General features: G+C 40.1%; 1 protein-coding gene and 1 long non-coding RNA gene across 3 annotated transcripts in view; one reads left to right on the top strand and one right to left on the bottom strand.

The window, feature by feature from the left end:
• Nucleotides 1–22630, top strand: part of RNLS (renalase, FAD dependent amine oxidase) — a 91514-nt gene that overhangs the window by 9932 nt on the left and 58952 nt on the right. The gene's annotated exons all lie outside the window — the stretch shown is intronic.
• LOC310679054 lies at nucleotides 16121–21990 on the bottom strand. The gene is made up of 3 exons (XR_014512102.1): nucleotides 20456–21990; nucleotides 20070–20167; nucleotides 16121–16658 (listed from the first exon to the last, which is right to left on the bottom strand). It is a non-coding gene; the product is annotated as an uncharacterized lncRNA (long non-coding RNA).

Genomic DNA, 22630 nt, shown 5'->3' on the forward strand with positions numbered 1-22630 from the left:
CCATTGAAATAACACTTTTTTTTTAGCCCTGTGTACCTTTTGGAGGTTTGGTTGGCATGTTCTGTTAAAATTCAATAAGAGGCGGACTGCAAAGCAATAAAGATTTGTCATCAATTATTATTAGTTGTAGTAGTAGTAGTATTATACCGCCCTATGCCCGCAGGTCTCAGGATGGTTCACAGGAAGAAGAAGAAGAGTTTGGATTTGATATCCCGCCTTTCATTCCCTTTAAGGAGTCTCAAAGCGGCTAACATTCTCCTTTCCCTTCCTCCCCCACAACAAACACTCTGTGAGGTCAGTGGGGCTGAGAGACTTCAGAGAATTGTGACTGGCCCAAGGTCACCCAGCAGCTGCATGTGGAGGAGCGGAGACGCGAACCCGGTTCCCCAGATTATGAGACTACCGCTCTTAACCACTACACCACACTGGCTCTTTATCACAGGATAAAATCACAATATAAAAACACAGAATAAATAATCAAAATAAAAACAAGAACAACCCAATATCACCCCCGGGAAAAAATACATTTCAAAAGGACATTGAATGTCAGTCAACCAAAGGCCTAGTTAAAGAGGATCATTTTTACATGGCACCTAAAGGTGTATAATGAAGGTGCTAGGCGAACTACTCTGGGGAGAGCATTCCCTAACATGAGCCACTGCAGAAGAGGCCTGTTCTTGTGTTGCCACCCTCCAAACCTCTCAAGGAGGAGGCACACGAAGGAGGGCCTCAAGATGATCTCAGGGTCTGGTAGGTTCACATGGAAGGAGGCGGTCCTTGAGGTATGGAGGTCCTGAGTTGTTTAAATATACTTTTATTCAGAGTAGACTCATTGATATTAACAGACCAAAGTTAATTATAGCCATTCATTTCAATGGGTCTTCTCTGACAACTCAAAGCCTTTTTGTATACTGGCAGATGTCTGTGTTACACTGTCAGTGAGTGAGTGAATGAATAAATGTCTTTGTGTCTTCGTTCCATAAAACTCTACCTTTCCATTTTCAAGGCTTCTTCCCTCTTTTTTCCCCTCTCCTCATCTTCTATCCAAATCCGTGTCAAAATATTCCAAGTTCTATACATCTGCCAACACTTATCGTCGGAATTTGTTTTGGGAACAGAGGAGACCCACCTCATGCCTTATTTGAACAATGTTATTTGGACTGGAGAATCTGGGATGCTAAAGCAAAAAATAAAATCTAGATCTCTCCTTGGTGAAGTTTCCATTGCTCGCTCGCTTTGCATTAATGAAAATGCCAATGGGCATGATAATTCACATTTGTTCTCTGATGCCTTTTAGAGCAATTCCCCATGGCTTTGTTCCATACCGTTACACAACACAATTGTTCCATAGCACAGTCAGTTACTTGTAGAATCTTCAGTCAATTATTTTCCCTTTCCATTTTAATGTATGGTTGAGGGTGAAGTGGAGCAGTCAAGCTGTCGTCTTCACTGAGGAAAAGGGCAGAGGCTGAGGCTGGCTAATCAAGAGGAATAAGCAAGTGTCTTCTGTTTCACTCTGCAGCTTGCAGTTGTCCCAGCCAGCTATATAAGGATGCTGCAGAGTGGATCATCTTTTTCCTGATCGAGATGTTTGGGACTGCAACTCGCATTGGCCTTGGTGGCTGGGCAAGGCTGTCTCCTATCCGTGTATACCTTCTTTCAGCTAACACTGCTATCAGAGTTTCCTGATAATAGTGTTAGCTGAAAGACACCACCAACACTTCAGATGTGTGAAGTGATTATATTGACTACTTGGGGTTGTATACATGCGTGCATTCCCTCCATTCGACAGTTTTTTTCCTGTTTGTATTTTTGTGTTTTAAATAATATTTTTATTCAAGTTTTTCACAATACAATAACGGCTACAAAAAAATACAAACAGAACAAGTAAAATATGGAGTCGTCTCCTAAAGGGGTTTCAGCCCCTATTACCCACAAAGAGCCCCTCCCAGCTCTCATCTGGCACCCCTGTTTTTTCCTCCTAACATCTCACCCTGGGAAACCGACATTTCCCTGTCTTGCATCCAAAGTCCTCCATCAGCCATCCACCACCTGCATTAGTACACAGTCCCTGGAACTTAGCAAGTGCCCCAAACATAGGACTCCAAAGGGAAAAAAGAAACAAGAATGTTTCTTTTCCTTTTGTCTTTCTTTCTTTACTCTCATTCGGCAGTTTGGTTTGTGTGACTGTCCCCTTTCAGCTGGCTACGGTGTCATGCACATGAGCTTCCTTTTCATCCCTGCCTGTTCATCAAGAGTTAGCTTGAGAGAAGCGCAAGACTGCTGTAAGCTGTATTAAAACAGAAGCATGGAAAGCTGATATCTAGCATACCATCTGCTTTCTGTGAAAACCATGTTGTCACAAGCTGGTGGGGGTGTAGCTGGGGGGAAAAAATTATTCTGAAAGAGTCAGGACTTTTGAGTGCCCAGATAGGGAGGAAGCATAACTGGTGCTATGCTGCTTTTATTGTAAATATTTGTATGCTGGTTTTTTAAAATGTATATGATGTTTAATTGTTTCAACAATTGTTTTTTTCAATGTTTTTAGCAATTCTTGTTTTTATCTGTAAGCGCTTCTTGTTTTTAGCTGTGGCGCTTTGTCCTGGATCTTAGGCAAGTCAATTGAAAAATCACCTTTTTTGGCATTTTGGGGTTTTCCTTTAAAAAGCTCAATGGTTTTGGGTGTTTCCTGGGGGGGGGGGGAGCTCAACCACCTTTGGGGTGTCCTGGTTTTTACTTTTTGAAATATGGCAGCCCTATTTAAATAATGATAATAGATTCTAATATTTATGCTTGCAAATGCAGTAGACCAGACTATAAGAGAAAGAGAAAGTAATGTGTGGAATATGTCTTGAAACCTTTTACTAGGTGGGAGCCAAACTGTACCCAAACTGTAAAATACCACCTACTTCCTTAGGAATTTGCTCCTGTATAAGTAAGTGCTTCACTTGGGAACCTGGGTAGTATCCTTAATAGAGGGCTAGGCTAGGCCAGGACTGAGGAAACCCAGGTTAAAAAACCTCATATTTGAAGTTCACTGGGTGGCCACATACTGTCTAGCCCACAAACAGGTTGTATGAGGGGAAGAAAATGGAGGGGCGCTGCTTCTCCTCAGAGAAATGATGGGATGTAGTTCAATCACAAAAATGCTAATCTCTATATATAGGAAGATAAGGTTATTCCTCACTTCCTTCATACCTCAGCAAGCATGCAATTAACTTGAGTTTAGTAGATAGATAGAAACTTTATTTTCATTAGCCACTAGCCGTAGCAATAAAGGAAAATATACTGGGGATAGAGATAAATAGTTAGCTATACAAAATACATTCTGGAGGTTTACATCAATACAAATAGCAGTACTGATACATGATCCTTTAGCCACAGAGAAAACATGTTGAGCCAATAGGCTTTCGTTTGATTAAAAAGAAAAAGAAAAAAAGCTGAGCAATGTTAGAAAATTAATCAAATAATAGATCCTATTCTGATCGCCCCTGCTAATTTTTTTGCAGTTTTTGCATGCAATTAGCTTGAGTTTGTGTGTGTGTGTGTAACAGCCTATATAACATGTCTTGCTTCATCGTGGGAATTTCAAAAGGTGTCAGGCTGCCCTACACAACCAAATGTAGCCCAAATGTATTGTAGCCTGCCAAGTCCTTAACTCCTGTTTTTGCAGGCCCAGGCAGGCAGTAAAAACAGGAGATTTATTAAGCTTCTAGTAGGCTGAATCCAGCTTTTGGGGTCACAAATTGTGCACATCTGATATTGTGCAGGCATAATTTCTTATTGTTGTCATGTTCCAGCACCCCACACTTAGCTTGAGAGGCCTTCACTCAGCCAAAATTGTTTAATAAAAAGGTGCTAATGGAGCCAAAAGATAAACATTCCCATGCTTTTATAACACTGGTGATTTGCTTATTCCAAGCCCTTATCAACCCAGTGAAGTTTCTGTAGCAATATCTGTATAATATTTGCCTTTCTGAAAACATCACGCCATTTTCCATACTGCCATGATATGAGGAAGTATGTCTTTAAAAGAAGTAAGCTTTTTGTTGTTGTTTAGATTGCTTTTTTTATAGAGTTATTTTCTGCTGACTAGCAGGCAGCTAGAGATTTGCACAACTTCATAATTGTCCTGGGAATGTCAGAATCCAGCTTCTAATGTGAAGCCAGTTTGGTCTTTCAGCTCTGCATGCGTTTTCTTTCTTTTTTAAAAAAGGAAACACTGAGCCCTCATTTGGGGGGAGGGGGGAATAAGGCGGTTGGCTTGCGACATGAAAGCCGAGTCTGTTTTAAGATCTATCATCATCAGTTCATTTGCATTCCACTTTTCTACAGTGGTGCTCAAAACGGCTCATTACATACCAAATGAGCAATAATAAATGTAACAATTCATTAAGAACAGATAGAAATAATGTCAATAAATGCAAAATTAAATAAATCCATACAGAAGCAGTACAAATAAGCTAACCTAATTTAAAAGCTTAAAACTAAACAGAAGAGAGAATATTATCCAACAGGGAAATAAAATAGTAGCATTCAAAATGTAGCAGGCAGGTGGGGGGTGAGTCTTTATTCCCATAGGACATTCCACAGAAGCTCACCACAGTTAATTTGCATATTTTGTATGGTAGCCTTATCTCCTAGTTCTGAGATCTCTCTCAACCATTTCCCCATCTCTCATCTGCAGGTGTAAAGATTGCCAGTCCTTCTTAAAAGCTCACCTGCCCTCACAGTTCAGAAACTGCCGATGAATGGATGTCTTTCTTACAGACAAACCATTGCTGTTCCACAGAGACACTGAAAGGCTGTCAGATAACATCACATATTTAAGCACATAAGATTACTGTCATAATATATGTACTATATAGTTTATATGTGCTAAACTATATGATGAAATTGATTAGTAACACTGAACATTGATTCACATAGATAAACCTATCTAGTGAATCAACATTTAAGGTTACTAATGAATGTACTGTGTCTATTTTAACTTACTTTAATGGAACACAGGAGGAACAGTCGTGGGAAATTATGAATCATAATAGTATCCAGAAACATTTAGGATGACTGAAATCAAGAGCAGAAATTATCAAACACCTGCATGATACAAACAAACAAACCTTTTCCTACAATAATTAATGAGTCATCTAATACTTAAACAGGTAGCCCACTTAAATAGCTTTTCCTTTGTTGTCATTTTGGCAAACTTACCAGTTACATTGGCAAAGAAGAAGAGTTGCCCCACAAGCTTGCTTCCTGCAGAGAGCATAATAAGGTGCTTAAAGCATGTGGTAGATCTTAACATTATGCAGACCTTTAATAGTTTCAGTTTACTAAAGGTATGCTTGTCTGGTGCAGCCTATGCTGGAATTTAACTGAGGTTGTCACACTGTTCTGAGTCTTTATTCATTGCTGACTGTGTCCTTGCAACAATGTGGGTACATAAATTAATTAATTGTGTGTGCAGCGAATCCAACAAGGATAGGCTGCAGCATGGTAAAGCTTCTTCGAGTGGGTGTTGGGGCCCAGTCCGCCTCTTTCTTGTTGCTTGTTCCAACTTAAGTCTTCAGCCGAGGAAACACTACATCATGCTGCCAAGCCTACATGTGTTCCTGATCACATGAAACACATGAACTCATGTGCAACATTACTGCAGAGGCATGATATTTTTAGATCTTGGGCCCAGAGTCTCCATGAGGAGGTTGCTCTGCATGTCAGTTGCCATGGGGAATTAGCACCATACCACTCAGTCTCAATTTGGATTAAATCAGCGTGGGTTTAGTTGCAGAACACCAAAACAGTATCGGAGAGGGAAAGGGCTGTGTGGTTAATACCACCAAAATGGTTAGAGATCATAAAATGGTTACTTGGGAGTAGAATGTATGCGTAAGCACCAGCATGCCTGGACTAATGGCTTACAGTTGCTGCTTTGCTTCTGTGATAGGGATAGATTGGGAAAGAGAGACTTAGTTTGCCTACCCATGTGTTAAAGCAACCCTAAATCCCAGGGGGTGGATCCGGCCCAATCGCCTTCTCAATCCGGCCCGCAAACGGTCCGGGAATCAGCGTGTTTTTACATGAGTAGAATGTGTCCTTTTATTTAAAACGCATCTCTGGGTTATTTGTGGGGCCTGCCTGGTGTTTTTACATGAGTAGAATGTGTGCTTTTATTTAAAATGCATCTCTGGGTTATTTGTGGGACATAGGAATTCATTCTTGTGGGTTGTTGTTTTTCCAAAATATAGTCTGGACCCCCACAAGGTCTGTGGGACAGTGGACTGGTCCCTTGCTGAAAATGTTTGCTGACCCCTGCTTTAACAGAAGCACAGTGGGATGCTAGAGATTTGGTAGGCTGAAATGGAAGCTGAAAATTCAGTAGTGAAAACTAATAGAATGGAGGAGGTTTGGCTCCCATTAGAACAGAAAGGACAGGGGAAACTGAGAAATGGGGGTGGTTAGGGGGAACCAGGAAGTGGAGTGCTGTTACTTGTCGCAAGAAGAGGAGACTGAGTAGAATCAAGTTTCCCAAATTCCCCAGTGACCCAAGAGTTAAAGACCATGATTTAATGTCAAGGTTCCTAGAGAGTCTATGCCCAGGTTCCTGGATGTCATCCACAAGTAGATATGCCTTCTTAGGTTGCCTTTAGTCTTGTATTTAATAGATAACTTGTGTTCCTTAGAACCCTCCCCAGATGGTTGAAATACTGGGAAATGACCTTTAAGGAAAACGCATAGCTTTGTGTCCCACCCTTAAAGGTCCTGACTAACCAAACATGGAAGGTAATGGAGTGAACGAGGCAAAGAACGGACTTGGCTGGGGTTGTAGCATCTTCCACACTTCCCTTGGGCTGACTGGAGCAACCCAGGAAGGCTGAAAATTTTTGCTGCCTGAGGGGAAGGTCTACCCGAGCAAAAAGTGTCTGGGGGGACAGGACAGTTTCCAAAATGATAGGTGGGTATGCAGAACTCTGGAGGCTGTGTACTTCAAGGGGTCAAGGGTGGGCTTTAGAATACCTACTCAGTTTTGTGCATGGCCTTCTTTTCTGGTCCATAACTGCTGCACTGAAGGTCCAAGGTAAAAAACCAGATGGGGCAGTTTTCCCCACTCCCTACCTCTGCACCCATGGCAGAACGTACAGCTGAATGTGGTTTGGGGGTAAGTGTACATCACAAGACCATGTCTAAAGCATTATGTATTTTAGAACCAACAATAAGGACAGAGAAACACATCTCGGATATTATTAGATGGAAGTACACAATCATGTTTTCCATAATTGGTTAGCTAATTATTGGATGGGAGACAAAAGCTCTGTTACAGCAACAATTCTTGTGTAACATGTAGCTACTGCATTCACAACTTTGCCTTCTAATTTCTGAGTGATGTAGAGGCATCTGAAAAAGATGTTGGCAGTTTTGACACTGTAACAAATCAAAACTGTTCGGTTTTGGTCTTTTTATTCTCGGACAAGGCACACGTGTTCCATAAATTACGAAAATAATTTCTGAATTTCCTTCGTGGTATTTGTATGCTTTTATGTCTTCAAAGTCTTCATGGTGATTGATATTCTGGAATTCACTGATATGACGCTTCTTACTGTGTTACATTCTGCTCCTTATCAGGCTTTCGTTGTTGGCAGCATTTTTCTAAATAAAAATTCCCCCTAGAAATCAAGCTCCTGGGGACAATTCCCACAACCATTTTGGTGGACTGGTTTCAATCTAATGTGTCATCTTTTTATCAGCCTATGTGGAACGTGGGCTTTTTGTGAAGTGAGCATCTGAGCGTTCCCCTGTGGCCCAAGATCTAAATTCAGCACACCACTCTAAACACCATAAAAAGACTGCAGATGTTGTAATGGTGCAGTAGATTGGGATTAGTGCAACATTAGGTCCTTGAGAAATAGGATTAACCATGAGGATCTGGGCCCAGTTCAAGGAACCCAAAGCTCCTCTATAGTGTTGTTTAATGTGAATAGTAAGCTTGTACCCTCTCCTACTTTCTCATATGCTCTATTTTTCAGAGTATCCTTAGTATGAAAAAATTCAGAGGGGGTATGTGTGGGAAGGCAGTGATTTGGTGGGAAACCTCATATGGATGAGGGAGAATTAATGGAGGCACAGGACGCCTACTGTTTGCATTAAACAGGAAGTATGGATGAGCCCTGAACTGATTGCTTCTCCATACCCACAAACATTCAATACAAGATGACCAAAACAGCTTGCTGTGATGGCCCGTGAACCTGCTCTGTTCCTCCTTGGTGCACTAACCCGGAGGTGCCCTGAGCATACTTTTGGATGTGGAAATTCAGTGTTGTTTGTCCTGGCTTCTTGTGCATCGTAGAACAGTAAAGGCAGGGGGATTATTCAGGCAGAGTTCCTGCGGCATGTATCTGTGTGCCGTTCTTAGCAGTTATTAAGAATAAGCGCTGGCTATTGCAGTTATATAATGTGTGTGGCTGCAGCTTGGGTCAGTCGTCTTGAGCTGAATCAGGGCACATGTGGAGACAATCTGGGCAATTCTCTTCTGGTGCCTTGAGACGGAGGGGAATTGCGACAACAGAGCCGCTCTCCGAGTCCTCTGAACTTGTCGCTCTTTAACGAAGGGATGCTTTATAAATATTTGAAATTGGGTAGAAGTGCAGTGGCGCGGTATAAGAAAGTGAGCTGTCTTTAGAGAGGGGAAAAATTGGTTGGTTACACAGTGATCAATGCTGACGACCGCGGTACTTGTCAAAAGCCATACTAACCATATTAATAAAAGCACATGGGCTGTTCAGGGGATGTATATGCCTCCCAGCTGTTGAATTTTTAATTTGAATATAAAGTTGTGGAATTTTTCCATCCATCTTGCATGCAGCCAGTATTTACTCTACCGGATTATTATTATTTTTTCAACATGGAAAAAAGGATGAACATCTTGTTACGCAATGCCAGGAGATAGGGCCCTCAGAAGACCTTTTCGCCATCAGAGAGCTTTATCTGATGCCTTGAAGAACTTCCTTCCAAATGAATAAGATTCACCAGTTCATGCTAAACTCAGGCAATCTGAGATGAAAATGGACTGTATAATTAATGCTAGCGTGCCACGCTCTGTGTGCTTACCAAGGACGTTGCTAGGAAAATTATTCCATTATTTAGCATTATAAACCAATTCCTCCAAACCACCTCAGCTGCTCATGCATGCAAGCTTTCATTTCCACAGCGCCGTTCTCTTCAGCAAATGCTGTCTCATAAAACACAACAGGAAGGAAGGAAGTCTTTCCACAACATAAAATAAAGCTGCGCTTTAATTTCATCTTGTTTTCACATCAAGCATCAGAAATGAACAATCGGAGAATCACTTCTATGATTGTTCTTCTGTTATTCAACTGCGCCCCCCCCCTCCCAAATTTATATCAAATCTTCTATGCCCAAATTTCCATCCATGGGAAAAGTTGTGAATGAGTGAAATGGTAGTAATATGTGGGTGAGAGAAACATTTTACAAACTTAGGTAGAATCCCAGAGCAAATGGTAGAAAGTTGCAGGGTGGATATTATCACTCAAGATTTCTGTACTACATGTTAGCATAATTAACAATTGTAGTCCTATAACCGTCTATCTGAAGTCAACACCCTTGGTGTTGAATGGGCTTTAGGATTGAAACTTGAGGTTACAATTGTATCTGTTTTACCTGGGATCTGTGCATGTTTTTGCAATTCTCCCAAAATATTATTTATTTGTTTAAAACAAAAACCTATTTTTCTCTGAAAGCTTGTACAGTGGTACCTTGGTTTAAGAACAGCTTAGTTTATGAACAACTTGGATTAAGAACTCTGCAAACCCGGAAGTAGGTGTTTTGGTTTGTGAACTTTGCCTTGGAAGCAGAATATGTTCCGCTTCCCATCGAGTGTGTGCCATTTGTAAATTGAGTACCCCACTGCTATGGGAAAGCACGCCTTGGTTTAAGAACGCTTTGGTTTAAGAACGGACTTCCGGAATGGATTAAGTTCGTAAACCAAGGTACCACTGTACAGCAATGTCTTTTCCTGCTTGAAATACAGGAATATAAGTGTTGTAATTTTATAAAATTGCCAAAATTAGATTTTTCTAACACATTCTTCAAACAGATATTTAAAACTCCTTTTCCAAAGTTATTTATTTATTTATTTTGCTCAAATTGTTTTGCGCTTCTAATATGGGCCCTACTGTTTCTCTTTTTTATACGTCTTGCGTGTGAGAACTACATGTGGCATAAAATGTCACAACCTATTAGTTTTATTATTTATGTATTTTTATCAGTATCTTCAAGTTGGGGACCTGGTTTTAAAGGTGCAAAGAGATTATGGAAAGATTGCTTATTTCCAAACATACTTCATAATTTTCAGCCCGGCCATATATGTAAGAAGTTAGATTTGTTCTTTCTTTTCGGTCTCCTGTGAGCTATATCACTCAATGCAATGCATTTTTATTTTCTTCCCAGTTTGTAATACTATAGAAAAATAAATCCATTTTTAAAATTTTATTGCCGCAGTTTAAATTTCTCTGGGACTTGCTCCCCAAATATAATTCTATCATTTCTTTGATAAGTCAGCCTGATGGTAATTTTCCCATTTTAAAACAATTAATGGCTTAGGACCTTGATTCCTGAAAGATAGCTTCACATATATCTATCGCAAACTTGAAATCTGCTTCTCAGTAGGGCCTTTTCCATGGTGGCACCCCAGCTGTGGAATGCCCTTCTCAGAGAGGTGCACCTGGAGCCATGTTTATGGTCATTTTTATATCAAGTGAAGTTGTTTTGTTTTGTTTTTATTCTCCCACAACTTTAGATGATTTCTGATCTTAGTCTGTTTATAGGCTGTGTATTTTCAGTCATGCTGTAAAACTGGTTTTATTGCTATCTCTGCTGTAATTTTTTTATGATACAATTTGTTGTTTTATGGTATTGTATTTTATATTGTTAGCTGCCCTGAGAACACTGTTATTGAGCAGCCTAAATAAAATCCTTAAATATAATTTTCATCAAGATGCTATACATTTTTTTTAAGGTCCTATGCATATATTCAGCCAACACACCTTTAAATCATGTTTGGTCCTTCTGTTTGCACCCTTCAAAACAGGTCCCTAAATTGTAGATGTTGAAAATATAATTAGATTAGCGAAGCTGGTACTTTCTGAGGCAGCAATATCACTGTCATTTCTTGTTATGACAAAGGCTAGGTTCAGACTCTCATATCTTGGTGTAATAACCAGATATGAACAAGTCTTGTGCCTCCCACAGCCACTTCCTTCCTTCCTTTCTGCCATGTCTGAATGGAGGTCATAAATCTCCAATTAACCATAGTTTCCCATTTGGTACAAACCTCGATATTAAACCATGGTTTAAGTTGGTTTAAGGTTCTGACTTGTCCCGAAACTGGTAACCACATAGTATTCAAGTTTTAAAGTTATTGAAACCAATGGTTAATTAGCACTGGAAGTATTTAATCATAGCACATGGTGAAATGTCGAGGGTGTAGCTATCTCTCACAGGCAAAACCAGTGTGTAATATTTTATAATATTTGGGGGTCTCTAAATCACCCCCAGTACTCTGTTGCATTGTTTTTAACTGTATTAGCAGTATCTCGTTGCTCATATAAAGTGATTCATCACTTACTGAATTAAACATGTGTTGTGGCATCCTTACTATGATTATTTTAAAAATAGAAACTAACACTTATTTTTTATATCTGTTACTTGTTCCATCTATGGCGCTAAGTTGCATATCTGTCATGTTTTTAATTATCAGTTGATCAAAATTATCATTGATAAGATTTACCGGTATTTATGATCATAGATCATTTTACTCTTAGACTCAGAGGCAGTAATAATGTTTTATTTCCATATGATTAAGACCAGGCCCTCCAGAAGTTTTGGACTACAATTCCCATCATCCCTGACCACTGGTCCTGTTAGCTAGGGATCATGGGTTTGGGAGTGCCTGATTAAGACTTTCACTAATTTATAACCACACATCTTTTGAAGTATACTTAGGAGATCAATTAACTTTCTTGTGTCCCATGGAATCTTATACATATCTATTTGGAAATAAGCCCACTCAATTCAATGGGACTTATTCTCAGATAGTATTTATGGAATTGCAAACTAAGGCAACACTTTGAGCACTTATCAAGATCAATTGATGCATAGCCATGGTCAGTTTTTCTGTTCGTGTCTTTTTTTCTTTTATGTTGCTTTTCCAAAATGTCTGTTCCTGTAAAACTGCGCAATCTTTTTCTTCCCTTTGCATATAATCAGAGGCTGTACTGATTATTATTACGGTATATGTGCAAATCTGTTTTCCTTCACTTCCCATTTTTAGATGTGTGCTTAAGCCCCAAGCAGGCTTTTGGTTTCAAAGTGGTCAGCTGCTTTTCTGCTTTGTTTTGTTGTCACGGCCGTGTGTTTTAAGAGTGGTTTAGGTATAATTTGTGTGTATGCGTGTGAATTTATATTTTATACTTTTACTGATGGTTGTTGATACACAGCAGAGTGCGGGGAGACGTTGGGATTTGTCAGCTGGTTTGAATACAAAGTTTTTATAGGGAAGTCGAACGAACATCTATTTAATAATAGCAATAAAATGTATTTATTATTCAGTGGAAAACTGAAAATTGGCAACCGTTTGCAGAATCCTTAGGCAAGCTGAAGAAAGCATCTCCCAGGGCAGCAAGTGTTAAAATGAAGGCTTGTGTTAGCTTTTTGGAGCCTTAGGTTTTGAAACATTGTGCCTGTACAGCTATTCCCATAGATTTTGCCTCATATATACAAAGACGGGTGGCTGTAGCTTCTTAGGGAATGGAAAGCTGGGAAAGGGGATGAGGTATTGCTGAGTCATAGCTTTTGAAAACTGCAGAGCTATATGCTTTTGTTCTCCAGCTCCAGTTTTAGATGTAAAACTGAAGGGCTTTCCAATATTTGCTTCTTGCTTTTCTTCTGAATTTCACGGAGGAAGTCACTGTACCATTTAACTTGGGCAGCCATGCATCTCATCTGTAAGCTCAATTATATCAGTTCTTCCTTTTGGTTTGAAATGATAGTGCTAATTGGCAGCTTTGTTCAAGGTTTCCCTAATTTCTCATCTTGCCCCAGCAAGAAGGCATGATTATCTCCAAATGTTTTTTTTTCCCCCAGGCAAAAGGTAGCAATGTGTTCAAAGTGACGTGGCAGGATTTTGTATTGTTAAGTACTGCTTTTAATTCTCCCGCTCAGTTAGAATCAACCACTTGTTTGGTTTTAGTTCTTCATGCTAGAGACGAGGTACCATATAATCCAGCACAAACACTTGCTCCCATTAAAAGTTTGGGTGTTTTGCACACACATGGTTAGATTTATTTTGAATCTTCACAGTGAGCAGGTGAAGAAGAAGAAAATCTGTTTAGGATTTTTGTTACACACACACATGCAAACGCAACACAATAAAAACCAATGTAAAGGCAGGAACAAAGCAAAAACCCAAATAGAACTTGAAAATTTGATTCAGCAATGCTTGGAACATTTTGTGTTTGGGGTCCCTGTTCAATACTTGATTCTTCAGGTCTGTTTTAAAAGGTACTTTTCTAAGTGGCAACATATTTTGGATGTCCAAATCCAACTGGGGCCAGAGAAGTGGATTTCTGTGTGCATGTCCCTTGCTGAATGGGGATCCACATACGCCAGTAGATGCTCTGTTCATTGTTCCCTTACCTGAGGCAACAGCCAGAGCCAAAGATATAAAGAAAACAAAGTCCTGGTTATTTTCACCATCGTTTGGCTTCTCATGGGCCCCACCTCCAAACTTCGATGTAATCACTACTTTGAGCCCCTGAAAAATGTCGGGATCTTGTATCTGCTTCTCTGTAGAATCTTTCCCATTTCATGTGAGCAGGTATCAAAGGACATGAGTTTTCTTTATGCACACACCTCTATGCTTACGTGCCTTATACCGTCCAAACAAATAAGACATATTGTACTTAAGTATCCCAAACTTTTGTCAAGGTGTTGCTGTCTTTTGTAATTAGTGAGCAGGAGACTGGGAACGGTGCAAAGGAAAGCACACTTTTGCTGTTGTTTCATTCCTTATTACGTTTAATTTCTTTGTAATAAAATGGAGTTTTATGTACAGGTCAGTAGGTTTATGCACAGTGAATTCATAATGGCTTCCCAGATGTTCATATTTAACTAGCAACCATATTCCTGAAAAGAGCAATGCATTCAAAGGTTATCTCCTTGATTAATTACTTCAACTAGTCGCTACTTTCAGCTTAGTGATTTTTATAGTCCTCCAGAAAATTTAACCGTATAGTTACCCACCCAGTTTGCAGATTGAGGCAACTGTACACAATAAATACATGAGTCTTCTTGACATTCGTGCATTGCGCAGAGTGTGTCCATCCCATTGAGTTTTTGAATGTGTATCTCCCCTCTTTAAGCCCCAAAAGATGCGTAGAGGAGGGGGGCAATTTGGAGCACGGATGTGGTGTGCGGGGAAAGGGTTAAACAAACCAATAGTGTGTATGTAGATGAATTCCTCAATGTTTGGAGGAGCTGGGCCAGTCAGAGTAGATGGGCAGCATGAGAAGGAGCGGGTGCTTAACTCTTCCCTTGCACCTTGTAGCCCTGCTCAAATTTGCTCCCCGTGCACTTTCATTGATTAGTATATACCAATGCCAGCTTTTGGGAAGGTGTTCTCAGAAATATCCTTTTTAACTATCACCACTGGGGCTGGATCTACATCGACCCCTTTAACATTATTTCATCCTAATAGAACTACATTAGATATGTCATTTTAAAACTTTTAAAACAGGGCATACTTGTTAATTAAAATGTTTTTTACCTTGGTGGTCCCCCCCCCCCCCACTGTCAAATGTAAGTAATACCCGGCCACATGATTTTCCAAAATGCTGATTCTTTCCCTGCTGGTTGCTCTGCTCCACTCTGGGGTCACCTTTTAAACCCCCCCCCCCCACCTCTTGTCTTTTGTTATCTGCCCTCAAATACCAATGGAGGGAGGTCGGAGTTTGAATACAGCAAAAAAAAAAAAAAAGGTGATAAAGGCAAAAAAACAACAACTAAGTGATAAAAAGACGAGTTAATAATGCATTACGAACGTAAAAAGTAGGACGTCGATATTATCAAAACCATTCCTTAACCCTTCCTTAATGTTAAAAACCATGAGTGTAGATCCGCCTTGGGTTGATATTCTCTAGTCCAGTGTTTCTCAACTTTGGGTCTCCAGCAGTTTTTAGACTACAATTCCCATCATCCGTGACCACTGGTCTTGCTAGCTAGGGATGATGGGAGTTGTAGTCCAACAGCAGCTGGAGACCTAAGGTTGGGAAACACTGCTCTAGTCAGTAATATGCATTATGCTCCTGCTTTTAAAAATACTACCCAATGGGAAGGAGAGCTGGCTGATCAGCAGTGAGGCACAAGAACCAAGCAAGCGGTGGGTGCATGTATGAACTTAATGGATTTTTATCCTGCCCTTCAGTCTAAATATTTCCACAAAGGCTGGATGGTGGCTTCTCTTTGGGAGGGCACACTTTCCACACAGCATGTTGATGTTTCATCTCAAAGGTCTTTCCCAAACCGGCATAGCTGGGTTTGTAGGATTAATTGCTTTTGAAATCTCCCTAGTCAGTTCCCAGTTCAGAAAAATAGGGCATCTTCATTCAGCATTGTTTCGCTGCAAGCCCACCCACAGTGGAACTCTGGAAAAAAATGAATATTTTTTATGAAATGAAATAAAATAAACACCCTTCAGGATGCTGAGCAGAAAAAAGAATAAAATATTTATTTTGGAGATCAGAAGAGTGGAAGTTGTCATGGGGCAGAGGAAGCGAGGCATTAGGGAAGCCGTCAACCTCCACTCCAGAGAGGCTTCCTGGTGCCCTCCTTGATAGATCTTGATGCGCCTGCAGTTTTCACCAACATCCCTCAGTACTGCAGGGCAGAAAAGGACAGTTCATAACCAATCAGGAAATACAATTGAAGCCTCTAAATACGGTTGAGGCCATTTAAGTGGTTATATATAGTCTAACTGTCCTAATTCTGAACTTTTTCTGTCAGCTCCATGGTAATGAAATATTCATTATCTTTTGAAGTTTACATTGGACTGTACTTCAAAAACTATCAGCACATCAAATTATAATATATAACTGCTCTTTAAAAATCTGATAGTTGTAATCCTTTGTGAGATGCATTCCCTCCCCCCCCCCATCTTTTTGCAATTTCTTCATCAGTGCAGATGTTAGCAACTCACACGGGACAGCTAAAAATGTCTTTCATAAAAGCAACAGAAGAAAGCTGTAAATCATATGCTCCAATTAAAGGAGAAAAACCGAGGTTTTGCGGATTACAAGACAGGCTCACAGGAACAAATTAATACAAGGCAAAACATATAATGCTAAGACCAATGCTGTCCTTCCTCGTTATTAGGTTTATTAGGTGATTGGACTTTTTTGTGAGTTAGCATCAGTACTTTGGGGAACCTGTGGTCCTCTGGCCTCATCATGGTTGACAATTGGTCATGGTAGCTGGGGGCTGAGGGGAGTTGGTATCCAACATCTGTAAGGAAACAGTTTCTACATCCATGCCACATACGACCCAAACAGTGCACCTCAGAACCCCTCTGCAGCTTTGAAACTCCTTTTCACCTAGAGAAAGGAATAAAGCTTTGACCTAGCCTTAAATAAAACTCATAAGGAAATTGGTTCTTGAGTGACCGTAGAATGCATTGAACAGGAGCAAGTCTACGATCTTGATTAAACTGCTGGCCATGGGGCTCCTTGGCAAGTATTGTTCCAGTCCTAACTAGAAAATATAAAATTGGGGTAGATTTCAATTTTTGAAATTGTGTGTGTGTGTGCTTTGTTGTCATAATCACTTTTGTTGTTGTAATCACATGATACAGTTTTTAATTTTTTTGGCAAGGCTGCTTACCCACTGGATAACATCCAGAATTTGTTGTCCAACTTGACAACAAAAATCATCTCCTACTAGTATTGAATCTAGAACCACTTTCACTGCCAACAGTCATGTTAAAAAAAGAAAAGAGATAGCAATTATGTGTCTAGAATAATTTGGAAATTAGGCTTGGAAATTACCGTATTTTTCGCTCTATAAGACACACCTGACCATAAGACGCCCCTAGTTTTTAGAGGAGGAAAACAAGAAAGCATCGCAAAGCCTCCTGAGCAAAGAAGCAGGAGCGCTCCGGCTGCGCTCAAGAGGCTTTGCACGGCTATCCCAGAAGCCAGGAGAGCAAGAGGGATCAGTGCGCACCGATCCCTCTTGCTCTTCTGGCTTCAGCGATAGCTGCGCAGCCTGCATTCGCTCCATAAGACACACACACATTTCCCCTTACTTTTTAGGAGAGGAAAAGTGTGTCTTATAGAGCGAAAAATACGGTAGGTTTTTGAGCTTTTCATTCAATGTTTTTAATGCTTGAAATACTGTGCTGCTGCTGCTGTTCACTGAAAGCTAATTCTTTTTTAAAAAAACCCAAAACGTTTTTATTAAGCATGTTATCCCTAGAGGATAGTTACGTAATGGCTATAATCAGCATTATTTTTCTAGAAAAAGAGGTGCTGGAACTCACCATGAACATCTCTTGTTCTTTTAGAATGCTAATGGCGCACACCTGAGAGGTGCCGGAACTGAGTCCTGGTGAGTTCCATCTGGAAAAAAAGCCCATGCTATAATGAATCTATAAGTCACTCCTGGAAAGAGACAGATAAATGAAATTAAGAAGAGCTGGCTGGGGCTGATGGGAGTTGTAGTCCAACAACATCTGAAGGGCACCAGGTTGACCAAGGCAGCTATAAATCAACAAGCAAGGACTACATCAAAATCAGCCAATATTCCATACTCAGCTATTTCTTTTTACAGACAGGTTTTCTAAAAGGCCCCAGCATATAGTTAGGGCCCACAGATGACAATGATGAACGTGTAACTCAGGAGATCTTCTCTGTCTGCTGTAGCACAAACGATAGTTAAGGAATTTTAAAGCAGTCTGATGAACGGATGTAAAACCTGCTGCTCCAGAGCTGGCATTGGATTCTAGAAATTCTAGAAAGGATAGATTTCCTTCCCACTTATGCCTCGATATCCAATCCTCTGAGGGACTGCGACTGCACATCGTGTTGGATTAGGTTGCAAAGCAACTTCTTTTGCAGAATCAGTTTGCACTTGTTTAGCTCATAAATGAGGAGGACAGTGCACATCACGGGGGCAATGGAGCAGGTTGTTATTATCCTGCTCTGTTTTCTAAAAGTAGGACTAGTTGCCATTTGATTTCAGATTTTGTGTCTCCCTTCTTACATATAGGAGCTGACTGGTTAGCGGTAAAGAAGTGTGATACATTTTTCATGGGACGTAGCAACTAGCAGCAATTTGGTTGGCAGTGGATTTTACCTTCCGAGAGTATGAGTTATGATTCCTCAGTTTTAGAATGTGAAGACCTTCTCCAAGACTTAAAAAAAACCAAAAAAAACAACAACCTCATTCTCAGTTAAGATGATAATTATTTCAGCCTTTTCCCAGCAATCAGATAAAGAGAAGGAAGGGGGGAAGCGGGAGACACAGCATCCATCTAGGATATATTAAAGATAAAATCTACAAATCTGCTGTAAAAAAAGGTACGGAATTAGATTTCTAAAGCATGTCTCAAAGCCTCTCAGGGCCATGTTAATTTCCTGTGGGCAGTTGTGTTGCATAGGAGAACAATGATCCTTTATGTCTTCATTGGATGATGTTCTGTGACCCTCTTAAAATGCAGGAGTGCAATGTCATAATTTTGCATTGCTGCATGAGTATTCTTCTGTGTGTATTCTTCTCCCATTTCTATCCTCCTAGCTTTTGCTTTGAATTATTTTAAGGATACTTCCAGTTACTTATTTATTTGACTCATCTCCTTTTGGAAAGTACCGAGCAACTTTTATAAGACTCTCAAAAGTCTCTCATTTAACAACAGGTCACTCGCTACGCCTACATAGCTTCAGCATTGCTACACTGTGTAGCTGACTTTCATCTTAACAAAATAATTACTCCGTACGAGTCTCAGACATGGAAACGAAAAGTTGCCACCCCACCATCCAGACATCTTATGAGGTCCTCCTTCCACAGTTCTGAATACCCCCAAAGCATTGGATCAGAATACTCAATAAACTTTTACCCACGCATTGGACTAAGGCTGCAGTCCTATACCCACTTATCTTGGGAGTAAATTCCATCAGACTCATGGAACTTGCTTGTGAGTAGAGATTAAAGGATTGCAAGCTAAGCTAGCTATGACTTAAGTTTCAGTAGGACCTTTTATTCCAAATCAGGACCAAGGAAGAAGCCCCCCAATCTCTCATACTGTAGGGTCCCAGTCTAGATTGGGGCCCCTATGGTAACAATTCATTTTTATTTTTATTTTTTTGTTAAATACTCAAAGACAGAACTATGCAGATGTGGCCGTGTGTCATTTGGCCTTCAGCAGTGCAGGTCATGCTTTGCTGCATGAGCAGTTCATTCCCCGTGTCTCCACCCTCTACTAATCAGTTTAGACAATACTGAGCTGGACGGACCATTGTTCTTCCTGGGTGTAAGGCAGCTTCCAAGGTTCCTTCCTGTGTCAGATGTACCTGTTTAGGGAAGTTTTTAATGTTTGATGTTTTATTGTGTTTTTAATATTCTGTTGGGTTGCTTTAAAATGTTTTCCATGGTTTTAAACGTGAGTTTATTTTATTTTAAATTGTACTATTTTAATATTTTGATGTTTGCTGCCCTGGTTTCCCTTGCTCAGAAGAGTGGAATAGAAAATTAATTAAAAAAAATAAAGTCACATGTGGGAAAAGTACTGTTGTGTTCAGGTACTGCTTCTGGGCTTTCCTTGGTTGTCTGGTTGGCACTGGGAGAACAGGATGCCACGCGAGCTGGGCCTTCAGTCTGATCCAGCAAGTTCGTCTTACGTTTGTTGTTGTTTGCTTAAAGAAAGCAAAACTGGTAAAGATGTTGACATCTACCTTGGTGGTGCAATAAAATAACCATTCAGATTTAAATGTTTATTAAACATTACTCACTTGCAGGTGTGTCAAACGTGTCCTGCAGCAATGACTTTTACAAAGGCCCCCGTTAGCTTCCAGAACAGCTTTCCTTGTATTCGTTTATTGACGGTAACCTGTGCAATCATTGGTGCAACCGAGTAATTCGCTTTGCAAGAAAAAGAGGTTTTAGATTGATGCAAAAAGGGGATGGCCTTAGGAGTAAACGCTTGCAGAAGTGACATGAACAAGAAATGGACAAATATGCACCTCCTCCCTCATATGCTCATTGCTGGCTGCTGATCTTATGTTGCCTTCCCTCCTGCCTTTCCTCCACCTCTGGCTTGACATGTCCTACCTTACAAAAATCTTACTCGGCTCTTATCACTTGGAATGACTCCATTGATTAGGACATAGATGGTTACCTGCCTCTGGTTGTTGTTGTTCATGTTTCTGTTGCTGTTTCATCTTCCTTCCTTCCTTCCTTCCTTTCCTTTCCAATTATTGTTAACCCAGCCCAATCATAAATTTTGGTCGGATTTGGTATGATCGTCATTGTTTTATTTTTAGTTTTCTGGACCTTAGCAGATTTTCCATAGGATAATGGGAACCCAGAGTTAAGAAGAAGAAGAAGAAGCTCTTTTTAACTTGTGGGAATCCCAACATGAAGAGAGATTATTGTGTTCTCAGAGAGCTGTGTGGGACTTGCTGCCCAAATATGTTAAAGTAGGCGTTTGTTATCATAGCTCCCCCCCACTCCCATTGGTTGTTCTTCTGAAATCTTAATTATATGATTGCTACAATATGTACGGCTTTTTCATGCTTTTAAGAAGAAATGGGACCTCTGAACTTAAAAAAAAAGAGAAGTGTAAAGTGTTGTTGTATTATCTGTCTGATCTTATTCTGTTATTTATTGTTTTCTTGACTGTGGATGGGCTTCTTGTGTAAGCTTTGTCCTTTCATGTTCGTTTTAAAGGGAGCTCCCACTCATAAACACAGAATGCCCAGACGTCGCTAGATTAAAAGAATGTCTTTCTGTCCAAACAGTCATCTTTTGTAGAATAAAAATTGGCTGGCTGATATTTAATGAACAGAGGTTTTACTTATCGTGCAAAAATAAGTGGGAGCACTTACTGCATTTCTGATCTGTTTACTTTCCAGAATTTAGAGAACATTCTGTCTTATAAAAATTGCCACAAAACTGACAAGCGCCATTTCACAAACAGCACAGTTCTCATGCTCCACATGTGCATTTTTGGAGCACATGGAGCTCTAGCCAGTCATGGGCTTCCCTGTTCATAAGGATGCCAGGGCTTACTCACACATGAGTTCCATATGCTAACCCATTTTGTTGTTTTGTGTATCTACTAGATTGTAGGCCTAACAGCAGGGACAGTCTTCCTACGGATACTTGAAAGCTGCTCTGGGATTTTTTCCTGCAGCAGAGCATGGCAAAAAAAAAAAAAAAGAACACTGAGTATTATTATTTTTTAGTACACGAAGTCACTAGATCAGTCTTCATGCTTTGTGCCAATTAAGCATAATAAAGTATATTTTATTAAACGCAATAATTTCAACAAAAAGCACTGAGTTGTTAGGTAATAATTCTTCTTACTAATATTCTGTGTTGCTGTAGCTCTTACAACACTCACAAGGTGGAAATACTCCTATTCATATTTGCTTTTCCAACTTCATGAATAAGAGGAAATTTCAGCTGGAGGCTTTCGAGTTTCCACTCATAGCCACTACATGAACTTTTGCATTTCTTTGCTTATCTGGAGTGATTTTCAAATTCATCTCCACTTGCACTGTATGTTGTCATACCTTAACTTGTTTGGGTGTCTTTTTAAGTGTAGCTTTCATAATTCATTTCCTGGTTATTCAATGCTTGCTCAGTGTAAAGTGAGTTAGAGCCATGTTATGAAATAACCATTCATGTGAACGAGTGCTGGGATACCACAGCTACTTGATAATTTAAAGTAAGGGGAAAGCTGCTGGTTAATTCCTTCCCAGCTGAAAAAAGAGATGTCAAAAGTTTTCGCGTTTTGAGTGGCCAAGCCCATTTTTCCTCCCAACTTCTTGAGATGTGGTTGTTCTTCAAGCTAATTATTGTAATAACTAAAGACGGGGAAAGCAATAACAAAAGTCGGGGAAAGCATTGCAATGGAAGAAAGAAAAAACCTGATCAGTAGGAAGAAGTACAGAGCGAAGGGAGCAATGAATGAATCCACTTAGATTAGCAAAATTCCATTTGGTTTTTCAAGCACCATTGTGGGAAAAGGGGTTGCATGTCTTGCATTGCTACTCAAAGCAGTGATGTGCTTCTGCTGGAGATGCAGCAGTTATTGCAACTGGTTCTAAACAGTTAATTGCTCACAAGAGTGTGTGCCTTTTCAGTAGCCTTGTAGCACCCGCATCAAACCCTAGTACTTTATTGCTATATTTGGGATCTGGGGGGTTCTGGTAATTCAGCGGTACAGGAAGTTGAAAAGCCTGGGTTCTCTGGCCATTTAGGGACAGGGTGGTGGGAATGCAATTTTGTAAAATGTAATTGTCTTTCGAAATCACAACCTGGTGTGCTTCTATATGGCTGCCCCATT

Source organism: Podarcis tiliguerta, assembly GCF_965153285.1.
Source record: "Podarcis tiliguerta genome assembly, chromosome: 5".
Lineage (NCBI taxonomy): Eukaryota > Metazoa > Chordata > Lepidosauria > Squamata > Lacertidae > Podarcis > Podarcis tiliguerta.